Raw genomic sequence first — 19512 nt, forward strand, 5'->3', positions numbered from 1 at the left:
ATATTGGAATAAAACAAAATCAGCATTCAACTGACATACAGAATTGTGGTGTGTTCACATTGGGAGCATTGTGTTATCACATCTCAAATAAGACATAAAAGAGCTGAAGAAAATCCAGAGGGAGGCAACAGAAATGATCAGTGAAAAGGAGGAACTGCCATATGATAAAAAGAATCAAAAGACTCTCTTTCTTGAATCTGAAAGATAAAAATACTAAAAGCATATCATTGAAGTCTATAAGATCTTGAAGAGGGCCAGGAAGGAGGATGTGGTCATGTTCATCACATTGTAGTATATCAAAATCAGTGGGATTCTCTTGAAGCATGAAAAAAAATTAATTTTACGGCAAAGAAAGAAGAATTCTACTATAGCTAGCAGATAATAAACCTATTCATCTATTTGAAGATTTGATGAGTGTCTGTCATGCCCCAGATATCTCAAGTTATGAAAAAAAATTTTTTTTCATTAAATATTCCCAGCTGGGAGTGGAAATACAAAGAGGTACAAGACGTAGTCTCTCCCTTTAATGGGCCTGAGGCTGTAAGGGGAGAAAGGTGGGTAAACTTATGGTTATAATATTACCCTATCAGATATACCTGCAGGTATTTCCTTTAATCCATTTCTATTTCCATGGGCTGTATCCTAGGCTAAGCCACTTCACATTCTTTGCTTGGATCACTTAAATAGGCTTTTAAGAAAACATCCTCCTCCTTCAGTTCTTTCCAGCTTCTAATCTATTCTTCTAATATCCAGAACAATTTTAAGAATTAAATCATATCAGGATACACTTCTGCATAAAAGACTTCAATATCATTCCACCTCTACACACTGGCCTATAAGGATCAGCATGATCTGGGCTCCTGTCACTCTCTCCAGTCTCAGCTCTGTTACCTTCCCATTTGTTTGAACACGGGCCTTCCCCCCTCCCGCATTCTTATAATATATCAATCTCTTTACCACCTTGGAATACTTGCCTATGTTCTTTCCTCTGCCAGGAATTTCTTCTTTCTGTTTTTTGAATGGCTATCTTCTCATCCTTTGGAGCTCAGCTTAAATGTCATCTATTCAAAGGGTAATTTCTCAGTCCACTAAACTAGGTGTCCTGCCCCTGTTGGCCTCTATCACAGTACTATGCTTCCTTCTTTCATCAGTCTTGATAAAATTCATCTATTTGTAACTGGACCATAAGTTTCATTGGGAAAGATACTATACCTGCCTTGTTTGTCTTTGGGTCCCCAGTATATAGCTCAAGTACCCGGCACATAGTTAGCATGTTACAAATTGGAATGGAAAGAAATGAATAAATGAATATGATAACTTCTATAAAAATGATGAAGGACATTTCAGCTACTTAGAAAAGAGCATAATTCATGGTATATCCTTTATGTATTCATACGCTTTGAATGGTGTTTCGCATAAATTAACCTTAAAGATGGGAATATAGAAGAAAGAGGAAATTGACTATCTTATAAAACTTCATTAACTTAAGAGGGGATGGAGCCTGAAAAACTGCTTGGCTAGCTCCATGAATAGTAACTACAATGAGTTATTAATAGAAACTGATGTTTGCGATGACATCCTAGCCTTTGAGACTGGTATTAGGAAGACAGTGACACTCTTAAGTACCACTCCTAGTTCCCCATGGGTCTAACCTAGGCAGGAAGAGAAATTTTTATGATCTTATACTCTCATTATATTTGCTACATATCCTTTAAATTTTCAATAATTGCTGACATACCCTCAAATATTTATATCCACAATAAGGAACAGGGTTTTTGTTTCAATATAACTCTCTTTTTTTTATTAGCATATAATGTATTATTTATTTCAGGGGTAGAAGTCTGTGATTCATCAGTCTTACACAATTCACAGTGCTCACCATAGTACATACCCTTCCCAATGTCCATCCCCCAGCCGCCTCATCCCCCCCATTCCCCTTCACTCCAGCAACCCTCAGTTCATTTCCTCAGACCAAGAGTCTCTTAGGGTTTGTCTCCCTCTCTGGTTTCATCTTGTTTCATTTTTCCTTCCCTTCCCCTATAATCCTTTGTCTTGTTTCTCAAATTCCTCCAATCAATGAGGTCAATATAACTCTCAAAAATCTAAGATTTAAAAGACTTCCAGTTGACATTGTTGTTTTTAATGACTAGAGTCCTATTAAAATCTTAAAAATGTTGTTTCAATATTATACTAACACAGATTAGCCTTGCTCAAAATTCAAGCCTCAGTTCCTCTAAGCTAGAAGAAAGCTCTTACTTCTGTGACCTCTCAGAGCATTTGCATGTTCCTACATTAGGAAATATATGTGTTCATTCACTCAGGAAACAGTATTGGCTATTTAATAAATAGACTTAATGGGTCTACCATGTCCAGGTCTACCTGGCTAGATCCAGGGCTGGCCATACTTTAGAATTTATATAGATGGCCCAGCTCTGTAGCCTCAGGGCTTGTCACATATGAAGTGACTGAAAAAGGAAAATTGATTGAATCTAAGAAACCTCTTGTTGATTTTGATCTCTGCAGCATTGGCTCTATACTTAAACTCTAAAAATCATGTGAAAAACATGTAAAGCCACTACCCTCCTCAGTAAAACTAATCTAGAAGCAGATTCAGTGAATACAGAGTCCTCACATGGACACTGCAATTGGGGATTTTGCCAAGAGAATATTTATGAAGCCCTTATAAAACTGTTATCCTAGCACAGCAAAATAATGTTATTGTTATTCTGAATAGTTCTCTCTTAACCAAGGAAATGGGCTGGACCTAATTAGACTATATTGTAGCACATTAAAATGGCAAGAAAAAATCGTTTTTAAAGTTTCCTATGTTTTGTATGATAATAGTTAATAGCTCCTAAGATACTGCTAGAGACCTTCACATTTAATATTTAATATGACCTAAAATTTGGACTTACATTATAAAATTTAATGGATCGCACGGGAAAATCAAAATCCTGTAGGTAAGCAACGAGCTGTATTAAAAGTCTCTTGTACATGTTCAGTAAAATGCCAGACAGGCACTTTAATTACTGACGTGGTGCTTTGGACAACTGTGTGCTTTTTCATAAGTACATCTTAATTATTCACTTGCTGCTATCATTTTTTAAAGTATTAATTTCACAAAAAATAAAGGATGATTCTCGGGTGCCTGGGTGGCTCAGTGGGTTAAAGCCTCTGCCTTCAGCTCAGGTCATGATCCCAGGGTCCTGGGGTTGAGCCCCACATCTGCTTGGCAGGGAGCCTGCTACCCACCCACCCCCACCCCGCCTGCCTCTCTGCCTACTTGTAATCCCTGTCTGTCAAATAAATAAAATCTTTAAGCAAAAATAAAGGATGATTCTCAAAGTATTCTAAAACTATGGAGTGCTCCCAGTTTTGGTAAATCAGATGAGTGATTTGCAACCCATCACAGAGACAATATGTTATAAAAGGAAACAAATATATTTTTCCCTTTACCATTAAAAATTATGTGTATTGTCTCTTTTTGGAAACAATTTTATCTAAATTAAGGTGACCAGATAATTGGGTATACAGAGATTTGATGTATTGGTATTATAGAGAAAGAGCTGGTTTTTAATTAGGTTATCTATTTTTCTCTTAATAATCTTGCTTGGTTTTCATTATCTTTATCACATGCTTTATCATAGCTATAAAGTGGAGTCTTCATACTTTTCCTTCTCAAGAGCCATTAGTTTTATTTTTTTTTTTAAATAATCACAAAAAATCCAGCTGTGCAGAAAAGACAGCACACTTCATCTTTTATTTTCTGTCTTCTGGGTTATTATTCAAAATTCATGTACCTACTTTGACTAGAATTTACCATCAATTAACCAGGATAATGAGTCAAAACCTCTTTCTGTTTTAATTGCACAATCTCTGGTTACTAATATTAAGCCCCTCTTCAAATCAGTCTACCTACAAGCATCCTGTTTGGAAATATTAACTATCCAAGAGCTTTAATACATGTCATTCACTTGAAAACACTCTACTAGATCAATTCAGAGAACTCTGCTCTTACTTCACAGAAGGATTTTTTTTATTGTGGTAAGAGCCCTTAACATGAGACCTCCCATCTTAACAAAATTTTTTTAAAAGATTTTATTCATTTATTTGACAGAGAGAGAGAGATCACAAGTAGGCAGAGAGGCAGGCAGAGAGAGGGAGAAGCAGGCTCACTGCTGAGCAGAGAGCCTGATGCAGGGCTCGATCCCAGGACCCTGAGATCATGACCTAAGCTGAAGGCAGAGGCTTAACCCACTGAGCCACCCAGGTGCCCCCCATCTTAACAAAATTTTAAATGCAGAGTATGCTATTGTAAACTCTAGGTATAATGTTGTACAGCAGATCTCTAGAACTCATTCATCTCTATAACTGAAACTTTATCCTGTTGAAAAGCAGCTCCCCATGTCCCCCTCCCTACAGCCCCTGGCAACCACCACAGTATTCTCTGTTACTGAGTTTGACTCTTTTAGATCCCAGATCTAAAAGAGTAGATATCATATCATATAAGTGGACTCATGCAGTACTTGTCCTCTGCAACCAGATAATTTCACTTAGCAAAATGATTCTGCTCCATTTTTTTAAATTACAAGTTGTACTACATATAGTATTGCTTTTCAGAGTCCACTGACCAAACAGTAAGCTGGGCCAGAATTGTAATTGTAGACTAGGAAAGATATCTTCTTGTAAGAGTCATGCTGAAGCAGGTTAAAAATCACTTCTCTCTGTACAAGATTTGCAAATAAAACTCTCCCAAAAGCTCAAGGGAAAACTCTTTGGTAGAAAGAAAATTCCCCTGAAGATAGTTCTCTGATGAGCATGGTGGTTAGGTCAGAATATCCTGAGACCACACTCCTAAACAGTCCTGATTAGCTCCTAAGAAGAAACTATTAATAAGGAAATTGATCATCACCTCATGAAAACTTAATTTCATCTGTCTTCTCTTACATTTTCCCACCCTAAGCGATGTATGGTTTGTCTCCAGCCAACTTTCCATTTTTGTTTTTGGCAACTGTCATTTCGAAATGATGTCCAGGGCTACCTGGGTGGCTCAGTTGGTTAAATGTCTGCCTTTGGCTCAGATCATGATCCCAGGGTCCTGGGACTGAGCCTTGCTTCAGGTTTCCCCTCCTCCGCTTGTGCACTCTCTCATTCAAATAAATAAACAAAATCTTAAAAAAAAAGAAAGAAAGAAAACGATGCCCAAATAAATGCCTTTGTTTTCTCTTTAGCAATTTCTCAGTGGTCTTTTCCCTCCTACTACCTCCACGCGTTTGTCTTCTACTCTTCTCCCTGCCCTCTCCTCCAGCCACTGCCTCTTTTCTCATGTCGAACAAAATCCCATGGATATTGGAAAGAAATCACCAGTGTTCCCGGTGTACATGTAATGGTCATGCTCTGAAGTGAAATGAGGGACAGAAGTAGCACACAGGTTCTCATAATATGGCCACACAATGGAGACATACCACATTTATGCACCCTACTTAGGTGGCTCACCTCTTATGACAGCTATGAAGGCAAGCCCATACCAGAAGAGACAAATTTAGTGACTTGCATATAGGGGGACACCCAAGACACAGAGTCTCTCAAAAATATGAGAAACCAGATAAATCAAATCATTCAATAATGCATAAATATTCCACAGAAATTGGATGAACTATGAATGGCCTGAAAATAAAAGGACACAAGAGAATTAGAATGAGTGAAAATGAGAAATGACTTTTAATATATTGCATTCAAAATTACTTTAGAATAATATGATGTGAAAGGTTAGGCTAAATGAATTCCAAGTTCTCTTTTACATTTTCATTCTGCAGGTGAGGTCTTGAGGAGATTTCACCAATGTTTAAGTTGTGTGATCTTGATCATATGACTTAGTCTCTCCAGACCTTTGGTTCTACATCCATAAATAAAGAGAACTGTTGGGAGAAATGAATGTGATAAATTCCAGTGCCTGACAGGTCATGTCATGGTGTTGGTGACTAAATGGTGAGTTTGCAAACAGGAAGAGATTTAATGTTTTAGTAAATTATTGTTTAGAGGATTCAAGGGCAATAGTAACTGGAGGGAATTATGCTGCGTGAAATAAGTCAATCAGAGAAAGACAATTATTATATGGTTTCACTCGTATGTGGAACATAAGGTATAGCACAGAGGACCATAAGGGAAAGGAGGGAAAACTGAATGGGAAGAAATCAGAGAGGGAGACAAACCTTGAGAGACTCTGGACCCTGAGAAACAATCTGAGGGTTTCAGAGGGGAGGAGGGTGGGAGAGGAGGTGATGGGTATTGAGGAGGCACGTGCTGTGATGAGCACTGGTGTTATACTTAACTAAGGAATCATTGAACACTACATCAAAAACTAATGATGTACTCTATGTTGGCTAACTGAATGTAATAAAAAAAGATAATAGCACTTTGAAAAAATAAATAACTTTTTAAAAATTCATTTAAATTCTGCATGCTAGTTGTTTTCTAAATGCTAGTCACTTTGCTGGGTTATTGAAGTGTAACTATGGATAAAATATAATCCCAGCCCTCATCTGCCTCGTTCAAACCTCTATTTTGTGTTCTGATTCAATTATTTCCTTCTTTTCTCCCATCCACTTCTTACTTGTTTTTTCTTTTGGATAATTATCTAGTTGTCTAAAATCCTCGTTGCAATAAGTTGCAATATACATAAATAAGGACATACATGCCTACACACACAAACTAGCCCTTTTGTAGGGAAGCTACGCTGTAATCAATCACAATCCAATGTGATATACATTGGAATCAAGGTATGTGCCATGAAGCACAGAGAGGGGAATTAGCTCATTTTGCAACTGGGATTTGTCCATTAGAGGCTTCCCCAAAGGGGTAACATTTAAATGAAGTCTTGATGAATGAGTAAGTGTTTATCAGGAGGAGCAAGTTTTGCTACCCTCAGGAGACAAAAGCAAAGAGGCAGGAAAATGTGCAGGGAATGAAGAATTGTTCAGTGTGGTAAAGCACAGGGGGCAGGGCACTGAAGTGTGCTAGTCTGATGGTGAGGGCATGGTGAGTGGTGAGGGGGAAAAATACAGAATACAACCATTAATCAAAGTAAAGCACAACACAGTTTCCAGACAATAAACTCAGAGCCATTTATCTTTCATCGTCATTAGGTACTTTCCAGTGGCTTTCCGTGTCCACCTTGCATTGTGCACTAAGCAAGTACATGCTTTATCAAAGTAATTTTTTTAAAAGCCAGGTCCTTTTGCTGTTTAGGCATGAAATAGCCAGATTTCCAGCAAGAACCTAGAGATTTCTAGCTGAAATATATTTTCATGGTAAAATAGATAAAAGTTTTGCTTTACTGACCCCAAATGAGGACTTTTTAAAGAATTCTGGGCATAGTTAGAAGCATTTATGCTCTAACACCTTTCAGTTGGGTCAAGTACAAGTTTCCTCTCATGACACAGACTGAGTAAAAGGCTGTCATAAGTGCTGTAGTGAAAAAGGCTTGCTTAGTTGTGTGCTGCTCAAATTTTATTTTTATTTTAAATCAACATGTTCTTTCAGTCCCTCAAATGTCCATGTCCAAGGAAATCACACAAACAGCATATTTTTCCTTTTTTCCTATATTTGTTAATAACCCTCTAGCCTACATTTTAGCTGCAAAAGGCAATTGATAAGGTGGTGCTTTGTGTGTAGCCCACAGCCTTAGGTTATCAGTGGCCTGTACTCTGACTTCACAACCAAGAGGATGGCTCGTCTTTAGTAGCCTACCTTTATTTTTAATTTTTTCAAATTTTATTTATTTATTTGAGAGAGACTAAGTGAGAGAGAGAGAGAGCACAAGCCGGAGGGGAGAGGCAGAGGGAAAAGCAGACTCCCCACTGAGCAGGAAGCCCAATGCAGGACTTGATCCCAGCATCCCAGGACCATGACCTGAGCTGAAGGCAGTCACTTATCCGACTGAGCCACCCAGGTGCCCCTCTAGTAGCTTACCTTTAAAGTGAAATTCAGGGGCACCTGGGTGGCTCAGGTAGTTAAGTGTCTGCCTTCAGCTCAGGTCATGATCCCGGGGTCCTGGGATCCAGTCCCACATCAGACTCCCTGCTCAGCGAGTCTTCTTCCTCTGTCTGCCACTCCCCCTACTTGTGCTCTCTCTCTGGCAAATAGATAAATAAAATCTTTTTTTTTTTAAAGTGAAATTCAAAGTAACATGAGGAGAATTTCCAGTTCCCTTGCAAGACAAGAGCAATTGTCTGCCAAAACGATGACCAGTACAGCATCTGGCAAAACTTCTGCGCTCTGAATGTTCAATAAGAGTATCTTGGAATCCACCTGGATTCCTGTTAGGTTAAGACAATCTATGCAGGAACAAATGTGTTCATTCAGTGAAGAATTACATATGAATAAATAACACGGAGCTATGTCACCAAATAACTAATAATGGCTTAATTCCTACTTGTATGAACTTTTAAGCAAGTCATTTAACCTGTGTCTCAGTTTTCTCACCTTTAATATGGATGCAGTGAAACGTTTGGGGAGGATTTTATAAGGTAATCAAGGAAAGCACTTAGCACCATGCCTGGCACTTAGCATGTGTCATGATCACTATTATTGCTATGAATTGTCTGTAGTGATTCTACAGAATCACCAGAAACAAGGCCACTAGAATTACTTAAAAATTATCAACCCAAAATAAACTAAGATATTTTGAATACTACTTGATTCAATAAGCATTTACTGTGGGTTTATAAATGCTGACCTTTATGGTAAAGACAAATGATGCAGATTATCTCTATTCTCAAAGAACTTACAATCTAAGGGTATATACAGACACATGCATAAACAATTTGATACAACTTGTCTGTGAAGGCTGCTATAGTAGATATGGAGAGGCAATTATGGGAGTTTAGAAGCCACAGGTCTTGACTCTGATGACATATAAGGTGTGACCTTGAAAGGAACATTTATTGAAAAGCTTTTATGGGCTAAGTTCTGCACTAAGCACTGGTTATACATAACTGAAAATAAGACAGGCATGATCACTGCCATCCTAGGATTTCTGTTAAAGAATGTAAGAGGATTTGGCTTGGTGGGGAGAGATGAACTCAGCCTTAAACATTTTGAGCTCAGTCTAGAACATTTAGGCATAGATACCATTTCCCATTTAAAATAATGGAGGTAGAGCTCAAAAGAAAGATAAAAACTGGAATCTTCTCAAGAGCAAGAACTTTGCCATGTTGACTGTTTTATCCCCAGTTCTAAAAAAAACCCTGGCACAGAGTAGGTATTTGGTTAATATTTGTTGACTGAATTAGTGCCAAAAGACAAAGATGTTATTATTATCATTCTTTTTCTTACTATTCTTATCAGTATTATTTATCTGTAGTGATCTGACAAGATAACCAGAAACAGAACCACTAGAATTGGCCCTGGTGAAATCCTAAGATTTAATGAGATCACTGGGTGCATTTGATGTTTTGTGTATGTTTGTGTGTATAGCTACTATTGAATTTCCATTTTTCTGCATTAATGTTACTCATTCTTGGGAAATCATTCTAATCTTTGTTTATTCATCCATTTGTTTGTTTATTTATTTAAATAACATGTCATGTTTCACACATATGTGGAATTTAAGAAACAAAGCAAACAAGCAAAGGAAAAAGAGAGAGAGAGAGAGGTAAATCAGGAAACAGACTGTTAACTCTAGAGAACAAACTGCTGGTTACCAGAGGGGAGGTGGGTGCGAAGATGGGTGAAATAGGGGTTGGGGAATAAGGAGTGCACTTGTCCTGATGAGCACTGGCCGATGGATGCATTTATTGAGTCATTACATTGTACACCACCTGACTAATATAACATTATACATTATCTCACTAGAAATGAAATAAAAGCTTTAAAAAATAAATAAAATGTCACGAATACCATTTTTTGCCAAGCACCATGCTAACTGCTGAGAATGTAATGACAAGCAAGTTATCTGTCTGTCTGCAGGAAGCTTGCCGTTCTCAAATGGCATTGCTGACGTCGAACTCAGGGTGGCAGGAGAGTGTAGCCCAAATATACAAAGAGGTAACAACAAACAAACAGTATTGTCTTACTAAAATTATTACATCTCTACTTATTTCCGCACACTGTGATAATTTTCAATTACCAAATATAAAATCACTCCATCTATAAAATCTTCCAGTCTAAAGTCCCCATCTTGTCATCTGGATATAATAGAAGACCACATACAAATATGTCTTGCTAGACCTGGAGGAAGGACTGTTTATCATATGCCAGAACACAAATTCATCCCTCTGGGGATACTCAAGATTCATCACAATGAGCTTAGGTTAATGGACCAAGTCTTTACTCAAAGGTAAAAGCATTGATTAATGAAAATGATGAAGTGGTCTTATGCTTTTGCACCAGCCTGTTAAAAGATATGCAAATGATGAAAATAAGGAAAAGGGTCCAGCCTCCAAAGTGACCATGTATGCAAGCTTTCCCATTATCAGTAAAATGGCAAAAATAAAGAATTGTTTCTATTTTTCAGCAAATTCCTGCTCAGTAATTTGGGGACAGGGATAGAGGGTAGGGAAAATGAACACTTTCTATGAGCCCCATGGAATGCCTTAAAATTTTGGCTGCTTAAGTTTTTCTGGTAGATGGCCTTGAGAAATGACCTCCAAAAATATGATAATATGGTTCAGAAGAAATTAAAATAGTACTTCATTATTATTTCCGTTTTCTAGAAAGTTTTCAGAAATAGATGTTATTTACAGAGATTTGGGGATACAAATGTTTATGTCTATCATAGGATCTAACACACTGAATCTCAGTCTAAATATGGCACTTAGATTATAAGATATGCATATGCATACACCCTCATGGATAGCATGACCAATTGCACCCAATTTTCTGGAGCTGTACTGGTTTTAAAATTGGAAGTTCCATGTCCCAGAAACTCCTTTATTCCTGGGAGAATTAGGACAGTTAGTCACTCTACCCATGGAATACAATAATTACGGGAATCACAATGCTACACTAAGTTAAAAGTCCAGCATGCTTTTAAAGTACAAGCCGAACAAAGGTACTATAGAAACTTCACAAAACTACACATGTTCGTCTTCATTTTCTCCTTAAGTGTCCAACATTTCAGTAATAGTAGATGAGCAACGCCTGCATGCTGATTCACTTTCTTTGGGAAACATATGAAATGAGATTGCAAAAAATGTTTACAGAAAATCATTTACACAAATTTGCTCAACAGTGGCTGACACAGAGTAGGTCCTCAATAAATATTTGTTAAATACAATATATTAATGTTTCTACTTTGAGGGATTCAATTTGTGGTAATAGTAATTTGTAAGATCACTGCACTGTCTGATCCGCATAATCTGATTTATGGGAAAATGCGTTTTTGCAATAGCTAGCATTAAGCTCACTATGTTTTGGTTTTCCAGTGATTTCTGGCACTTTATCTGATATCCATAAGGATAATAATTGACTTCTTTAATCATTTATCATGCTAATTAATGTGTCTGAACTTTTACATATATTCTTTAATCTGTGCAGTGACTCTTAGAGGATAGCTATTGCTACCATCCCTATTCTACAAATGAGAAGACTGAGGTCCAGAAAGATAAAGCAACTTGCTCAAATCCACTTGGAGGAAGTTAAACTTAAGTTGGTTATATTCACCTAACCATTTAGATACTAAATGCTGTCTCTCGAATGCAGTTCTTCTATCCACTTACTCATTCATTCAGTTGGGCACCAGCACTATTACAGACAGTGGGAACGTAACATTCACTCAACTAGATTAGTCGCTATTCTCGTGAAGAGGGGGTGGAGGAAATCAGGAGAGGCTGGTAAAAAGGTACAAACTCTCAGTTATAAGATGAAGTTCGAAGGATCTAATACATCACATGGTGACTGTAGTTGATAATATTGCATTGTGTAATTGAAATTTCCCAAGAGACCAGAACTAAGTGTTTTTTTTCTCTCTCTTTCAGACATACAAGGTAAATATGCGAGTTAATGGATTTGTTAATTAACTAGATGGGGGGGTATCTATTCAAAATGTATACATATATAAAATCATCATGTTGAACTCTTTAAACATCTTACAATTCTACTTTTCAATTATACCTCACTAAAGCTAGGGCAAAAACTAAATTGGGCAGAAAATCTGAACTGAGGAATAGAAATTTGAACAGAGGGATAAGTAAATAGAATGAGGTATATCCATAATATAGGAAAATATTCAAATGCTGTTAAAAAATGAAGTTATAGGGGGAGGAGTCAAGATGGCGGAGAAGTAGCAGGCTGAGACTACTTCGGGTAGCGGGAGATCAGCTAAATAGCTTATCTAAAGATTGCAAACACCTACAAATCCAACGGGAGATCGAAGAGAAGAAGAACAGCAATTCTAGAAACAGAAAATCAACCACTATCTGCAAGGTAGGACTGGCGGAGAAGTGAATCCAAAGCGACGGGAAGATAGACCGCGGGGGGAGGGGCCGGCTCCCGGCGAGCGGCAGAGCAACGGAGCAAAATCAGGACTTTTAAAAGTCTGTTCCGCTGAGGGACATCGCTCCAGAGGCTTAACCGGGGTGAAGCCCAGGCGGGGTCAGCGCGGCCTCAGGTCCCGCAGGGTCGCAGAAGGATCGGGGGTGTCTCAGTGTCGCAGAGCTTACCGGTATTAGAACGGGGAAGCCGGCTGCAGAGACAGAGCCGAGGAGTGACTCTCAGCTCGGGGTTGCCTTGAACCGGTCGCAGGCTCGGTCAGCTCGGAGCGCGGCCGGAGGCCAGGGTGATGGAAGCAATTGGGCGTGTTCTCTGAGGGCGCACTGAGGAGTGGGGCCCCGGGCTCTCGGCTCCTCCGGGCCGGAGACCGGGAGGCCGCCATCTTTATTCCCGTCCTCCGGACTCTACGGAAAGCGCTCAGGGAACAAAAGCTCCCGAAGGCGAACCCGAGCGGATGACTCAGCGCGGCCCCGGGTAAGGGCGGTGCAGCTCCGCCTGGGGCAAAGACGCTTGAGAATCACTACAACGGGCCCCTCCCCCAGAAGATCAGCAAGAAACCCAGCCAGGACCAAGTTCACCTACCAAAGAGTGTAGTTTCAATACCAAGGAGAGCAGCGGAATTCCAGAGGAGAAGAAAGAAAAGCATGGGACTCATGGCTTTCTCCCCATGATTCTTTAGCCTTGCAGTTAATTTAATTTTTTTTCTTTTTCAATTTTTTTTTTCCTCTTCTTCTGCTAAATTTTTAAACTTTTACCGTTTTCTTTTTTAACGTTTTTTAAATAGTTTATCTAATATATATATATACTTTTTTTCCTTTTTATATTTTTTATTGGCTTTCTTTTTTTAATAGTTTCTTTTCTTTTTTTTTCTTTCTGAACCCCTTTTTATCCCCTTTCTTCCCCCTCACAATTTGGGATCTCTTCTGATTTGGCTAAAGCATATTTTCCTGGGGTTGTTGCCACCCTTTTAGTATTTTACTTGCTCCTTCATATACTCTTATCTGGACAAAATGACAAGGCAGAAAAATTCACAACAAAAAAAAGAACAAGAAGCAGTACCAAAGGCTAGGGACCTAATCAATACAGACATTGGTAATATGTCAGATATAGAGTTCAGAATGATGATTCTCAAGGTTCTAGCCGGGCTTGAAAAAGGCATGGAAGATATTAAAGCAACCCTCTCGGGAGATATAAAAGCCCTTTCTGGAGAAATAAAAGAACTAAAATCTAACCAAGTTGAAATCAAAAAAGCTATTAATGAGGTGCAATCAAAAATGGAGGCTCTCACTGCTAGGATAAATGAGGCAGAAGAAAGAATTAGCGATATAGAAGACCAAATGACAGAGAATAAAGAAGCTGAGCAAAAGAGGGACAAACAGCTACTGGACCACGAGGGGAGAATTCGAGAGATAAGTGACATCATAAGACGAAACAACATTAGAATAATTGGGATTCCAGAAGAAGAGGAAACAGAGAGGGGAGCAGAAGGTATGTTGGAGAGAATTGTTGGAGAGAATTTCCCCAATATGGCAAAGGGAACAAGCATCAAAATCCAGGAGGTTCAGAGAACCCCCCTCAAGATCAATAAGAATAGGTCCACACCCCGTCACCTAATAGTAAAATTTACAAGTCTTAGTGACAAAGAGAAGATCCTGAAAGCAGCCCGGGAAAAGAAGTCTGTAACGTACAATGGTAAAAATATTAGATTGGCAGCAGACTTATCCACAGAGACCTGGCAGGCCAGAAAGAGCTGGCATGATATATTCAGAGTACTAAAAGAGAAAAACATGCAGCCAAGAATACTATATCCAGCTAGGCTATCATTGAAAATAGAAGGAGAGATTAAAAGCTTCCAGGACAAACAAAAACTGAAAGAATTTGCAAACACCAAACCAGCTCTACAGGAAATATTGAAAGGGGTCCTCTAAGCAAAGAGACCCTAAAAGTAGTAGATCCGAAAGGAACAGAAACAATATACAATAACAGTCACCTTACAGGCTTTCCTTTTCCGGTTGCAGCGCCTCGCGGTGAGGACCTCTGGCCCACGTTCCAGCCATGCCGTCCAAGGGTCCTTTGCAGTCTGTGCAGGTCTTCGGACGCAAGAAGACGGCCACAGCAGTGGCACACTGCAAACGGGGCAACGGCCTCATCAAGGTGAATGGGCGGCCCCTGGAGATGATCAAACCCCGCACGCTACAATACAAGCTGCTGGAACCTGCTCTGCTTCTAGGCAAGGAGCGATTTGCTGGGGTGGACATCCGAGTCCGAGTGAAGGGTGGTGGTCACGTGGCCCAGATTTAAGCAATCCGCCAGTCCATCTCCAAAGCCCTGGTGGCCTATTACCAGAAATACGTGGATGAGGCTTCCAAGAAGGAGATCAAAGACATCCTCATCCAGTATGACCGGACCCTGTTGGTAGCTGATCCCCGGCGCTGCGAATCCAAAAAGTTTGGTGGTCCTGGTGCCCGTGCTCGCTACCAGAAATCCTACCGATAAGCCTGTCGTGAGGATGAGGGTTCATCTTTATAATAAACATTTGTTACGGGACTTAAGTTTAAAAAAAAAAAATGGCACTAAATTCCTATCTCTCAATACTTACCCTGAATGTTAATGGACTAAATGCCCCGATCAAAAGACACAGGGTATCAGAATGGATAAAAAAGCAAAACCCATCTATATGTTGCCTACAAGAAACTCATCTTAAACCCGAAGACACCTCCAGATTTAAGGTAAGGGGGTGCAAAAGAATTTACCATGCTAATGGACATCAGAAAAAGCAGGAGTGGCAATCCTTATATCAGATCAATTAGATTTTAAGCCAAAGACTATAATAAGAGATGAGGAAGGACACTATATCATACTCAAAGGATCTGTCCAACAAGAAGATCTAACAATTTGAAAGATTTTATTTATTTATGACAGAGAGAGAGATCACAAGTAGGCAGAGAGGCAGGCAGAGAGAGAGGAGGAAGCAGACTCCCTGCTGAGCAGAGAGCCCGATGCGGGGCTTGATCCCAGGACCCTGAGATCATGACCTGAGCCGAAGGCAGCGGCTTAATCCACTGAGCCACCCAGGCGCCCCACAATTTTAAATATCTATGCCCCTAACGTGGGAGCAGCCAACTATATAAACCAATTAATAACAAAATCAAAGAAACACATCGACAATAATACAACAATAGCAGGGGACTTTAACACTCCCCTCACTGAAATGGACAGATCACACAAACAAAAGATCAACAAGGAAATAAAGGCCTTAAATGACACACTGGACCAGATGGACATCACAGATATATTCAGAACATTTCATCCCAAAGCAACAGAATACACATTCTTCTCTAGTGCACATGGAACATTCTCCAGAATAGATCACATTCTTGGTCCTAAATCAAGTCTCAACCGGTATCAAAAGATTGGGATCATTCCCTGCATATTTTCAGACCACAATGCTCTAAAGCTAGAACTCAATCACAAGAGGAAATTTGGAAAGAACCCAAATACATGGAGACTAAACAGCATCCTTCTAAAGAATGAATGGGTCAACCAGGAAATTAAAGAAGAATTGAAAAAATTCATGGAAACAAATGATAATGAAAACACAACAGTTCAGAATCTGTGGGACACAACAAAGGCAGTCCTGAGAGGAAAATATATAGTGGTACAAGCCTTTCTCAAGAAACAAGAAATGTCTCAGGTACACAACCTAACCCTACACCTAAAGGAGCTGGAGAAAGAACAAGAAAGAAACCCTAAACCCAGCAGGAGAAGAGAAATCATAAAGATCAGAGCAGAAATCAATGAAATAGAAACCAAAAAAACAATAGAACAAATCAACGAAACTAGGAGCTGGTTCTTTGAAAGAATTAATAAGATTGATAAACCCCTGGCCAGACTTATCAAAAAGAAAAGAGAGAGGACCCAAATAAATAAAATCATGAATGAAAGAGGAGAGATCACAATGAACACCAAAGAAATACAGACATTATAAGAACATACTATGAGCAACTCTACGCCAACAAATTTGACAATCTGGAAGAAATGGATGCATTCCTAGAGATATATAAACTACCACAACTGAACCAGGAAGAAATGGAAAGCCTGAACAGACCCATAACCAGTAAGGAGATTGAAACAGTCATCAAAAATCTCCAAACAAACAAAGCCTGGGGCCAGACGGCTTCCCGGGGGAATTCTACCAAACATTTAAAGGAAAACTAATTCATATTCTCCTAAAACTGTTCCAAAAAATAGAAATAGAAGGAAAACTTCCAAACTCATTTTATGAGGCCAGCATCACCTTGATCCCAAAACCAGACAAGGATCCCATCAAAAAAGAGAACTACAGACCAATATCCTTGATGAACACAGATGCAAAAATTCTCGCCAAAATACTAGCCAATAGGATTCAACAGTACATTAAAAGGATTATTCACCACGACCAAGTGGGATTTATTCCAGGGCTGCAAGGTTGGTTCAACATCCGCAAATCAATCAATGTGATACAACACATTAATAAAAGAACAAGAACCATATGATACTCTCCATAGATGCTGAAAAAGCATTTGACAAAGTACAGCATCCCTTCCTGATCAAAACTCTTCAAAGGGTAGGAATACACGTTACATACCTCAATATTATCAAAGCCATCTATGAAAAACCCACCGCAAATATCATTCTCAATGGAGAAAATCTGAAAGCTTTTCCACTAAGGTCAGGAACACGGCAGGGATGTCCGTTATCACCACTGCTATTCAACATAGTACTAGAAGTCCTAGCCTCAGCAATCAGACAACAAAAGGAAATTAAAGGCATCCAAATTGGCAAAGAAGAAGTCAAACTATCACTCTTCGCAGATGATATGATACTATATGTGGAAAACCCAGAAGACTCCACTCCAAAACTGCTAGAACTTGTACAGGAATTCAGTAAAGTGTCAGGATATAAAATCAATGCACAGAAATCAGTTGCATTTCTCTACACCAACAACAAGACAGAAAAAAGAGAAATTAAGGAGTCCATCCCATTTACAATTGCACCCAAAACTATAAGATACCTAGGAATAAACCTAACCAAAGAGACTAAGACTCTATACACAGAAAACTATAAAGTACTCATGAAAGAAATTGAGGAAGACACAAAGAAATGGAAAAATGTTCCATGCTCCTGGATTGGAAGAATAAATATTGTGAAAATGTTTATGCTACCTAAAGCAATCTACACATTTAATGCAATTCCTATCAAAGTACCATCCATTTTTTTCAAAGAAATGGAACAAATCATCCTAAAATTTATATGGAACCATAAAAGACCTCGAATAGCCAAAGGAATATTGAAAAAGAAAGCCAAAGTTGGTGGCATCACAATTCCGGACTTCAAACTGTATTACAAAGCTGTCCTCATCAAGACAGCATGGTACTGGCAGAAAAATAGACACATAGATCAATGGAACAGAATAGAGAGCCCAGAAATGGACCCTCAACTCTATGGTCAACTCATCTTCGACAAAGCAGGAAAGAATGTCCAATGGAAAAAAGACAGCCTCTTCAATAAATGGTGTTGGGAAAATTGGACAGCCACATGCAGAAAAATGAAATTGGATCATTTCCTTACACCACACACGAAAATAGACTCAAAATGGATGAAGGATCTCAATGTGAGAAAAGGAATCCATCAAAATCCTCGAGGAGAACACAGGCAGCAACCTCTTCGACCTCAGCCGCAGCAACATCTTCCTAGGAACATCACCAAAGGCAAGGGAAGCAAGGGCAAAAATGAACTATTGGGATTTTATCAAGATCAAAAGCTTTTGCACAACAAAGGAAACAGTTAACAAAACCAAAGGACAACTGACAGAATGGGAGAAGATATTTGCAAATGACATATCAGATAAAGGGCTAGTGTCCAAAATCTATAAAGAACTTAGCAAACTCAACACCCAAAGAACAAATAATCCAATCAAGAAATGGGCAGAGGACATGAACAGACATTTCTGCAAAGAAGACATCCAGATGGCCAACAGACACATGAAAAAGTGCTCCATATCACTCGGCATCAGGGAAATACATATCAAAACCACAATGAGATATCACCTCACACCAGTCAGAATGGCTAAAATTAACAAGTCAGGAAATGACAGATGCTGGCGAGGATGCGGAGAAAGGGGAACCCTCCTACACTGTTGGTGGGAATGCAAGCTGATGCAACCACTCTGGAAAACAGCATGGAGGTTCCTCAAAATGTTGAAAATAGAACTACCCTATGACCCAGGAATTGCACTGCTGGGTATTTACCCTAAAGATACAAACGTAGTGATCCGAAGGGGCACGTGCACCCGAATGTTTATAGCAGCAATGTCTACAATAGCCAAACTATGGAAAGAACCTAGATGTCCATCAACAGACGAATGGATAAAGAAGATGCGGTATATATACACAATGGAATACTATGCAGCCATCAAAAGAAATGAAATCTTGCCATTTGCGACGTCGTGGATGGAACTAGAGGGTATCATGCTTAAAGAAATAAGTCAATCGGAGAAAGACAACTATCATATGATCTCCCTGATATGATGGAGAGGAGATGTAACATGGGGGGTTAAGGGGGTAGGAGAAGAATAAATGTAACAAGATGGGATTGGGAGGGAGACAAACCATAAGTGACTCTTAATCTCACAAAACAAACTGAGGGTTGATGGGGGGAGGGGGGTTGGGAGAGGGGGAGTGGGGTTATGGATATTGGGGAGGGTATGTGCTATGGTGAGTGCTGTGAAGTGTGTAAACCTGGCGATTCACAGACCTGTACCCCTGGGGATAAAAATATATGTTTATAAAAAATGAAGTTATATACACTAACATGGTTTGTTACCCTAAATATAAATTATATATTTTTTAAATTAAAAACAATAGCAAACACTATATATTTTCTACATTGTGTGTGTGTCTGCATGTGTGTGTGTATCCACACTGGTCTACATTTTATTCCTTGAACAAAGCAATAACACTGTTTCTTGTTATTCTTGTG

General features: G+C 39.1%; 1 pseudogene; it reads left to right on the forward strand.

Annotated features, from left to right (window-relative positions):
• Positions 1-14481: 14481 nt before the first annotated feature.
• On the forward strand, positions 14482-15039 carry LOC125092399 (40S ribosomal protein S16-like; annotated as a pseudogene).
• Positions 15040-19512: the final 4473 nt, after the last annotated feature.

This window comes from Lutra lutra, chromosome X (genome assembly GCF_902655055.1).
Source record: "Lutra lutra chromosome X, mLutLut1.2, whole genome shotgun sequence".
Taxonomy (NCBI): domain Eukaryota; kingdom Metazoa; phylum Chordata; class Mammalia; order Carnivora; family Mustelidae; genus Lutra; species Lutra lutra.